Genomic DNA, 9,921 nt, shown 5'->3' with positions numbered 1-9,921 from the left:
GGGCATTTTTAGCTCAGCCCCGTCACATAATTAAACTCGTTGATTGCCGGTTACCAAATGGCCTTCGGCCTTCTCGCTCACTCATGAGCTAGAGCTCGTCCTTGTGCTCATGGATCATAGTAATGCAGGGCCCGAGAAGTGCTGCACCAGACGCAGCGGCATCTGATCCCACACCATGGACGACGCGCGGACCTTTGCGATTCGAATCAGAGTTGGCTGCTAGTTAGAGTATATGGGGTAGTGTTGAGTATATGTGTTATGTGCATATTGTGTTGGATCTGCCTCCTAGTTCCTTATATAATTGAGTTCCGTGGTCCATTTTTGTGTATCATATATACGTGCCTATGCACGAAGAGCAATACATTATGCAATTCATATATTCTACATGGTATCAATTTTTAGGTTCTAAACCCTAGTTTTCCGCTGCCGCCGCACGCCTCCTCCGCGTCGCCGCCACCGCCGCCCGCGCGTCAACCGCGCCGGCCGCCGCTACCCTCTCGCGTGCGTGCTCCTCCAGCCGCCGCTAGCCTCGCGTGCTGCTAGCCCGTCCGCTGCCCGCTGCTAGCCCCGCGCTACCCGCCGGCTGCTAGCCCGCCGGCCCGCAGCTACTCGCATCGCCAAGCCACGCTGCCTGCCCGCTGCTATGTGTCCGCCCGCAGCTACGCGCCGCCTCGCGCGTATCGCCTGCCGCGCCGCCACATATCGCCCGCTGCTACGGTGTTGCCCGATCCATCGCGCCCGCCCCGCCAGCCGCACGCCGCGTCGCCCGATCCATCGCGCCTGCCGCCAAGTTGCTTCGTTGCTGCCTCGCTCGATTCAAACCCGCCGCATCGCTCGATCAGCTGCGTGCCCGAGCTGCTGCTGCCGCCGCATGATCCACCCTGAGCCGCCGCGCGAGTCGCCGTCGTCGGACCAGCGATGGCGCCGGCACCCTACGGCGCGGCCCCGCCGCCGTACGGGGTGGCCGCCACCTACGGCGCGTCCGTCGTCGCCCCGCTGCCGGTGCCCTCCGGTGCGGCCCCCAAGCGCCCGTTTCCACGTATGGGGCGTACGGGGCTCCGCCCGCGTACGAGTCTCCCGGGTATTGGTGGGGGTCATCAGCGGGCCAGCACTCGGCCGCTGGGCAGCAGCTAGATGGTGCCCAACACCTGCAGCATCTGTTTAGCAGGCCCACAGGTTTTTCCGGCAGGCCATCCGGTCTACCCGGCACCGCAGTTGCAGCCGGGGCAGCCGGAGCTGTATGGAGCGTACCCACCGACGCCGTTGAGCCGCGGCTACGGCTTTCCCATGGCGTCTCCGTCCCCCTCGCCGGCCCTGCCGTCGGCGCCCTGGGACCCGGTGCTCCTCACCGGGCTGCATGCCGCTCCTACGCCGACCAACTACACTTGAGGTGGTGATTGGTACATAGACACTGGTGCTACGGCTTACATGTTTGCTCATCCTGGTAACCTTGCCTCCTTCACTCCTGTCTCCACCGACCGCCGCATCATTGTCGGCGACGGTTCCACACTTCCTATCACACATGTTGGGCACACTTCTTTTCCTTCTACTTCTACTCCATTATCTTTGTCTAACATACTTGTGTCACCTCATCTTATTAAGAATCTCATTTCCGTTCGTTGTTTCACTCGTGAAAATCCTGTTACCGTTGAATTTGACGAGCTTGGTTTTTGTGTCAAAGACGCTCGCACCAGGATGATACTTCAGATGTGACAGCCCCGACGAGCTCTATCCGGTGCACTCGCCTTCATCCACCACCACCGCACCGGTTGCTCTCTCCGCTGGCGTCGATCTCTGGCACGCTCGCTTGGGTCATCCCAACCCCGTCACACTTCGTCATATTCTTAGGAGTTTCAGTTTCAGTTGCAATAAGATCGAGGATCACACTTGTCATGCATGTCGAGTCGGCAAACATGTTCGTCTGCCGTTTACTAATTCCACCACCATTGCTTCTTTTCCTTTTTTGATTCATAGCGATGTGTGTACTTCTCCGGTTCCCAGTAACTCGGGTTATTTATATTATCTGCTCATTCTTGATGATTATTCTCATTATGTGTGGACTTTTCCTTTGCGCAGAAAGTCGGATGCACTCTCTACCTTGACGGCCTTTTACTCCTATGTCCGCACGCAGTTTGGGCGTCCCATCCTTGCGCTTCAGACTAAAAATTGGAAAGAGTTCGACAACCTCGCTTTCCGCACCTTTTGTCGCATCACGGCACAGTTTACTTCCTCACATGCCCGTACACTTCACAGCAGAACGGTCGAGCCGAACGCGTCCTTCGCACTCTGAATGACTGCGTTCGCACGCTCCTGTTTCATGCCAACGTGCCGCCTCGTTTCTGGCCGGACGCACTCGCCACTGCATCACTTCTTCTTAACATTAGACCCTGCCGCCCATGGTGGAACTACGCACCTCACCATCTTCTCTTTGGTACGCCCCGTCTTATGACGACTTGCGTATTTTTGGGTGCCTTTGCTATCCCAGCACTGCTGACACTGCTTCTCACAAGCTTGCACCTCGATCTGTCGCTTGCATCTTCATCGGCTACCCCTCCAACTCCAAGGGATATCGGTGCTATGATCCCGTCTCCCACCGTGTGTTCACTTCCCGGCACGTTTACTTTGATGAGCATGTGTTTCCGTTTCACCAGGTACCCCCGGCTGTTCCTCCTGCCACTGGTGACGCGGGCTCCTCGACGCCTCTCCCAGGGCGCTCGCGCGCCTCTCTTGGCCCGCCCCTGGCTTTGAGGCGCGCCCCCCGCATGCGGCGCCTCCTACAGCCGCGGCACTGGCGCCCCCGGCGCCCCCGACGTTGGCGCCCGTGGCCCCCGCGGCCCCCTCGGCGCCCCCGGCGCCCTCGGCGCCCCTGGCCCCCCGGCGTCTGTGGCCGGTCCGGTCACCCGCGCCCGTACGGCCATGTTTCGCCCGAGCTCGCGCTATGCCTCGGATGACAACGTCCATGCGGCGTCCACCTCTGAGCTGTCGCCGTTGTCGTCCTCCGTTCGAGCCGCTCTTCGTGACCCGCTCTGGATGGCTACGATGTAAGAGGAGTTTGACACCCTGTTGCGCAACCGGATGTAGCAGCTTGTTCCCCGTCCCCGGCACGCCAACGTGATTACCGGGAAGTGGGTCTTTAAACACAAGCTCCGTCCTGATGGTACCCTTGATCGCTACAAAGCGCGCTGGGTCGTTCGTGGCTTCCAACAGCGTGCTGGCATCGACTTCACCGACACCTTCGCTTCGGTCTTCAAGCCCGGCATGATACGCACGGTTCTCCACCTTGCGGTCTCCCGTGCTTGGCCGGTTTACCAGATGGACGTCTCCAACGCCTTCCTCCATCGTCACCTCGAGGAGCAGGTCTTCTGCCAGCAGCCCACCGGGTTTGTTGACCCGGCGCTTCCCGAACACGTGTGCCTGCTTTCGCGGTCCTTGTACGGACTCAAGCAGGCTCCGCGCGCTTGGTACCAGCGCATCGCGGCGTTTCTCCACCAGCTTGGGTTCCGCTCTACCCGCTCGGACGCCTCGCTCTTCGTCTATCATCAGGGCTCTGACACGGCCTACTTGCTGCTCTATGTCGACGACATCATCCTGACGGCATGTACGGCTGGTCTCCTCAGTCAGCTCACGGCTCGTCTTCGCGCTGAGTTCGCCATCAAAGACTTGGGTCCTTTGCACTACTTCCTCGGTGTCGAGGTGGTGCGCCGTCCGGATGGCTTCTTCCTTCATCAGCGGAAGTACGCTCACGAGCTCCTCGAGCGCGCCGGCATGCTTAACTGCAAGCCCGCCGCTACGCCTGTTGATACGAAGGCCAAGCTTTCTGCCACGGATGGTTCTCCTGCTTCGGATGCTGCTTTCTATCGGTCTATCGTTGGTGCTCTCCAGTACCTCACTCTGACTCGACCGGAGATCCAGTATGCCGTGCAGCAGGTGTGTCTTCATATGCATGCTCCTCGAGACGTTCACTGGGCTGCCGTCAAGCGGATTCTCTGCTATATCTGTGGCACTATGGATCTTGGCGTCACGCTTCACGCCTCCGCCGACACCGCCCTCACCGCCTACTCCGATGCAGACTGGACGGGCTGCCCTGACACTCGTCGCTCCACTTCGGGCTATTGTGTCTATCTTGGACCCTCACTCATCTCGTGGTCGTCCAAGCGGCAGCCTACGGTCTCTCGTTCCAGTGCTGAGGCTGAGTATCGTGCGGTGGCCAACGCCGTCGCCGAGTGTTCGTGGCTTCGCCAGCTGCTTCAGGAGCTCTCTTGCCCTGTTGACCGTGCCACGGTGGTCTACTGCGACAACGTCTCGGCGGTCTACCTCTCCGCTAACCCGGTGCATCATCGACGGACCAAGCATATTGAGTTGGATATTCATTTTGTTCGGGAACAGGCGGCCCTTGGCCATATTCGTGTTTTGCATGTCCCTACTTCCCAACAATTTGCCGATATCATGACCAAGGGCTTGCCTACGGCGTCATTTGAGGAGTTCCGGTCCAGTCTTTGTGTCAGCCGCGATGCCGCTTCGACTGCGGGGGGGGGGGGGGGGGGGGTGTTGAGTATATGTGTTATGTGCATATTGCGCATTGGGCCCGCCTCCTAGTTCCTTGTATAGTTGAGGTCCGTGGTCCATCTTTATACATCATATATACGTGCCTATGCATAAAGAGCAATACATCGTGCAATTCATATATTCTACAGGTAGGACATCATTTTGCAGCGTATATATGTATCCGAGGCGAACACGCTGACTGTACGTCCTGACACAAAGGCAAGTACATGCTCCAAATGTCGGTATGAAGCCGACCGTTGCCCCATTGGGCCTTCGCGATTCTGGCAGTATAAACGCAGATACCATTGCTGCATGCCATTGCGACAGTGTATAACTTAATTTCTTTTTACCGGCTCTATATAAGAGCACGCACCAATACTGTCCCCAGGACCCTTGAGGAGTAAGAGGGTACCGTTAGAGTTCATTTCTGAAGAGTGGGCATAAGGGGATTCAGCCACTGTGTGGCGGTATTCTTAGCTCATTCCAATCAACAAAGCCGAGATGGCGTACAATGTTACTCATTCACGGGTTAGCATAAGCGAGCCGAGCTACAGCTTGTCTTTTAGAAGGTGGAGACTCTAGCGCAGGGTCCTCGAACACCATACTCCCTGCATCGAGTTCAGCAGCACATCCCTGAAGGGAAACAGTCAGCGCCTGGACGTATTCTGTTGCTGCTACTAGAATTTCTGATGCTTCCTACTCCTAGATCCTTTTGTGGAATTGGATTGGATTATCGATGGCACGGTACACTCATTTGTTGCTCTCCTCTCCACCATTCCCCCTTGACAACTACTAGTACATTTGCAGTGTCTGTTCCCTTACACATGCACAAGTGTACGTGCTATTTATAGGCATGTATACCTGAGTGAATAAGTGACGACCAGTAGTTTATTTGTTTTTTTAGGAATACCCACACTTTATTAATTCAAAGCAAAATTCAAAAGGATACAAGAGGCCGGTCATGTGGAGTTAACAGCTACAAGTGGCGACCCTCAGGGAGCGATACCAAAAACTTTACAAGGTTGTGTGCCTCCTTGTTAGAAGCTCGGCCCTCGAACATAAAATCACAACTCTCAAAATTTTCTCTTCTATTTTCTATCTCCTTCACGATTGTGATATGAGTGCCTCCCGACCCATATTTGATGTCATCCATCACTGTCTTGCAGTCGCAAGCTATCGTCAAACGCCCTAGAGACAAATCGGCAACTAGAGCCAACGCCTCGGGGCATGCTATGGCTTCAAGAGCTATTGGGTCATTCATATCAGGAAGAACCATCGCTGAAGATCTGAGATAGTTTATTTGGTGGTTGTACTTACTATTCTATCGCAAACCACTAGGTATGCACAGGAGCACACGCTCCTAGTACAGAATATATTTTCTATTCAAGTGACTTACTATTTGTGGACACTCAAGTGTCTGTTAAAAGCATGTTCTTAATTGCCCTGTGGAAAATGAACAAATCCAATGCATACAAAATTATTCTGGCCACTAGTTCTGGTCGTTCTGTGAAAGTTGGCATGGGGTATTCATTGGACCCCTGTGAGGTGTAGTAAACTTTTCAGAGCGTTATGACAAAAATATGATGCACTTCGTATGTACAAACTCAACACTCTTCAGCGATGTGTAAGTTTTTCGAACGGAAACCGCAGCCTGCCTAAGTAAAGGCAACTTTTATATATCAATTCAATTTAAAACTTTTTCCATGATTAGCAAACATCATTGGAAGCCCCATGGTCACATTCAAACTATTTTTGGTTGGTTTGCAATGATTTCTAAAGAATTATCTTATTTAAGACATATGTGGCTGGCGGCCGTAAGCACATACCACGGGAAACTTTTTCAAAATTTGAAACATTTGACGCGGCTTGCTGAATCGTAGTTTTGGTCAGCGTGTTCCCACACCCACCACTGGTTTATGGAAAACCAGTGGCGGACACTTGCATAGGGCCCATCACTGCCTTTCCATCCCGCAGGCTAATTTGGAAGAGTTTACCTATGACGGGTATTATTTGACTCCCGCCACTGGAATGGTTGTAGCTGTGGCAGGTCTGTTTTGTTACCTGCCACTGCTACTTTTGAAGGTGAGAATGAGGAGTTCATCATGCGTGTGAAGCTCTGAGAGGATGGATGCTCCATGTTTTGGGGAAAAGATTTTCCACGATCTTGTTGTGCTTCTACGAGCTTGTTCTGTACATTATATAGAGATCTTCTCCAAACGGGTAAATACTCATGCTGCAATGCAAAGATTGTCATGGGAACGGATCTGAAAGTAGAGGTATGGGGTACGTAGGAGAGGGCAGAGCCTAGCTACGGCGAGATTGTACACTCGGATTTACGAGTTCAGGCCCCTCTCGAAGGAGGTAATAGCCCTACCTCTCGGTGTCGCGGAGGCTTCGTTTTGACTGGAGTGTTGAGTTACAGGGGGTGCGAACCCTCGTGCAAGAGGGGAGGGGTGGCTTATATAGAGTCCGCTGACCCCTCGCAGTCCTCAGTTACGCAAGGGTTCAACGAGAGAATAAAGGCATGAACGTTACTGGAAACGCCTGTGTTTAATGGTCTTTATAGTGACGGTGTGATTGCCTGACCGTTGCCATCCTGGGGTGGCGCTAGGTCTTCTGTCCTTCGAGTGAAATCTTGTACTTCGAGTGAATAACGACGGTCGAGTGGAAGTGGGATATCCAAGTGGACCTTCTGTCGAGTGAGTTGCACTCCGTGGTGATTTCAATCGGTATCTCCTTTCTAACTTTGTAGGCCTTGGCCTATTGTGTAGTGTCCTTGGATAGGGCATGTAGGTCAGGCCTAGGACCCTACCCTAGGTACATGTCATCGTCATTAGCCCCCGAATGGATCGAGGTCCGAGTGAAGAAGGATTGAAGCTGGTTTCGACCCGACTCAATGTCTCGGAGACACTTTTTAGGAGTCTGAAAGTACGCGAGTTGTTTAAATCCTCCGTCAGTCACCTTGATCGATTCTGGCTTCTTGAGTATCCGAGTGAAACAAATAGCAGCACATCGAGTAGATTGGATTTGGATATCTCTGACGCAATCGATTGATTTGCTGGACCCGGATTTTGTGGGATTCGAAATTTTGAGAAGCGCGCGGGCTGGCTACAGTGCGATAAGCGGGGCAAGTGGGGAGGGACTCCTTGATCTTCGCCCCACCTTTTTCGCCATGTATCGGGCTGGCGTCAGTCGTGGGATGCGCTGAGATTGTGCTGGCCCACAGGTCAGCCACTCGACCGTTCGGGTATAAAAGACGACGTGGTCGAGGCGTGAGTGTCCTCCACTTTTCCCCTTTCTTCCCTGTCTATCTGCTTCGCCCATCTCAGCGAAGCGCCACCCCATAAAGGACAAGACGAAGGCATTGGATCGCGCCAAGAAGGTGGCCAAGGGGAAGAAGGGGTCGAGCTCGCGGCCCGCTCTGCCGCCGGGTTGGATCCAGGGCGATTGGATCCCCTCGTCGGTCACGGCGAATGATCTTGAGGGGCTCGTCGCCGATGGCCCGCTGGCCCCCAGATCTTGGAGGTTGCCGGAGGGGGAGACCGAGCCTGCGTCGCGCGACGGCGAGCGGGTTCTTCTTCTTACGCATGTGGAGAGAGGTTTTTCTTTGCCTCCGCATCCATTCTTCTGTGGTTTCTTGAACTTCTTTGGTGCGCAAATCCACCATTTCCCTCCAAACACCATATCATATCTTGCTGCCTTTGTCTCAATGTGCGAAAACTTCTTGGGATGCCATCCTCATTGGGGGCTGTTCAAACATATATTCACTTGTCAATCCCAGTCGGTTAAGAAAGCCAATCTGAATGATGCGAAAAACCACGTAATCCAGATGTGTGGGGGTTTAGGTGTCCAGATGAGAGGTAGAAGCGCCTTCCCTTCTATGACTTTTCCCGAGTCGGTTAGGGGTTGGCAGTCGACCTGGTTTTACTGCACCGACGTTTTGACTCCTGGTGCGTTGAGTGGCCTTCCCCCTTTCTCTCTGGAGAGACTCCGCGCCCCTCGTTCATTAACCATGGATGAGGAGGAGAAGGGCGAGGTGGGGATCTTGGTTGAAGCAGTTGTTGAGCTGATTCGGGGTGGAGTGACAGGCCTGAATCTGCTGGAGGTGTTCCTCAGTCGATGCATCCAGCCTCTGCAAGCGCGCGACCATCCGATGTGGTTGTACTCAGGTGCAGATGACAATGCTCGGACCCATCCAGAAGAAGTCAGCGAGGATACCGTGGCCCAGTGGCTTAAAAGCATCAGTGGGGCCCGTGACAACCCACGCAGAGCCAAACGAATTCTGCCTTTTGATGCCGAGAATCCACCAGGAGAGGTGAGACATAACCTATCGAGTGAATAATCTCTATTTTCAATATGCAACTGAATTGAGGACCGACTGATTTTGACATTCGTGTTCTGTAGGCGTTCACGAAGATGTATTCGGCCGGGCCGAATGGTGACCAACTTGTTGAAGGAATGGTAAGTGACGGTGGCAGTGCTGATATGGACTATGCCAACGAGAGTGAAGACGACGGCGACGACTCTGATGATAGCGAAGAAGTCGAGTCACCACCACGTACCGAGCACCGTACCAAGCAGACTCAAGATCCGGCAGCTAGCCAAGGCATGGTTGTGGTGTCGACTGTCAAGAACCAGAAGCGCACTCGAACGCCAACTCCTGACCCGACTGAGAAAACTGCCAAGCAAGCCAAGGCTGTTCCACCTAAGCCTCGGAAGGCCCCGCCCAGGATAAAGGTTACTGTGCCCATTGCTTCAACGTGAGTGCTTCTTCTTTTTCACTTTCCATCTTATAGCTGCAGACCTTCATGTTTTTGTTGACCGAGTGAGAACTGTGTCAGGGCTGCTACTTCGGTAACATCACCTATGCAAATTGATGGGGAACACGCGGAGGCGGAAACTGCGGATATGGCAACTTCTCAGCGAGGTATGTCAAGCTTTCACTCTGCTTTGCTTCATTGGTTGATTTGTCGATTGAATGATTTGTTGTTGTCGAGTGACAACAGAACCAGCAGACGCCATCCTTCTGGGCGATGACGATGAAGACGAGCTCCCGAAAGGTGCGCGTGGTGGAGGCACTCGGAGGGTGTCATCAAACAGAACACCTCGAGTGCAACCTACCGCAGTGCTTCAAGAGCCTGGTGGTTCGTCCCAAGCTGGTGCTATCTCTACTGCTCCGCTGTCGACTGCCCCGCCTTTGGTGACAACTCTTCCAGTTTCGGGACCTGCTGGCCAATCTCAAGTGCTGATCCCTCTGACTGCATCGTCGATCCCAGCGCCAAGTGCATTCACTCTGCATCATGTTCCTAAGGACCAGACAGGGGCCAGCAAGGAAGGCATGATTCAAGCTGGACTGATGATGCAGCGTCGGAAGGA

The sequence above is a fragment of the Triticum aestivum genome, chromosome 1D, assembly GCF_018294505.1.
Source record: "Triticum aestivum cultivar Chinese Spring chromosome 1D, IWGSC CS RefSeq v2.1, whole genome shotgun sequence".
NCBI lineage: Eukaryota > Viridiplantae > Streptophyta > Magnoliopsida > Poales > Poaceae > Triticum > Triticum aestivum.
Note: the sequence above shows the minus strand (reverse complement) of the source record.